Below are 1,037 nucleotides of genomic sequence, written 5' to 3' on the forward strand. Positions count from 1 at the left end.
CCCCCAGAGTGCGGCTGAGGAAGGGCCTAGAGGAGCGGGCCTCGCTGCCTCCCCCAGCACGGAACCTCCCCCGGGCGGGTTCCAACCCCTGCTCGGCCGCCAGCCCCTCTTGTCTCCCTCTCCTGGCGACCGGGCACCAGAGGGTGCACAGGGGGTGGTGACCAGGCCGAGCGGCCCTGCACGCCCACCACATGGACCCTTCGGAGCGGCCTGGCGGGGAGGAGGGGGTAGACATCACCCCCCGCCTTCCGGGAGGAGCCACGGGTGGCCGGGCCAGGGCAAGGGAGCGTGGCTGGGCCCCTGCCGGCTCGGCTCGGCTGCCTGGCATCCCCCCGCCCGCCGCACTCCCATTGGCTACGCAGGGCTACGCGCAGCCACTCAGCTCGGAGCGGGCGCTTGTTTCCAGCGGAAAGCGCCGCCGCGGCCCGCAATGCCACGGCAACACGGCTGGCTGGCTGGCTGCTGCAGGAGCAGGACGCCCTCCCCCGGCCCGGGCACCAGCTGCAACGGGGAGGGGGCTCCTGGCTCCCTTCCCGCCCCGAGGGCGCCCGCTGCCAGTCGAGGCGGGGCTGCTGCCAAGGTCAGGAGGGGGCCTGCCCGGCACAGAAGGGCTGCTGCTGCGGCTACCGTGGTGGCTGCGCCCGGGCCGCGGCCCTGCCCCCGTCCCGAGGCTGCCGAGAGCCGGGGCCCAGCAGCGCCCTCCTCCTCCTCCGCCGCCTCCTCCCTCCTGGGCGCGGGGGGCCCCGAGGTGGCCTTCCCGGGGTGGCGGCGGCGGCGGGCCGCAGCATCCCTCTCGCCGCGGGGGCTTGTGGGAAACTCCCTGACCTCAGCGCGGGGATTCCCCTCGCCTCTTCCCGCCCCTCCTGGAAACAGCGAGAGGCGCCGGCCAATCCGAGAGCGCGAGCGCCGGCCGCCGACTCCCGCCCCGGCCAACCAGCGCTTCCCCGGCAGCGGCGGCGGCCGCCAATCAGGGCCCGCCATCCCAGCAGGAAAAACAACTGCCATGGAAACAGAGCAGGCAGCCGACGCGCGCGCCT

The sequence above is a fragment of the Gekko japonicus genome, unplaced genomic scaffold, assembly GCF_001447785.1.
Source record: "Gekko japonicus isolate JY-2015 unplaced genomic scaffold, Gekko_japonicus_V1.1 scaffold3305, whole genome shotgun sequence".
In the NCBI taxonomy this organism is placed as follows: domain Eukaryota; kingdom Metazoa; phylum Chordata; class Lepidosauria; order Squamata; family Gekkonidae; genus Gekko; species Gekko japonicus.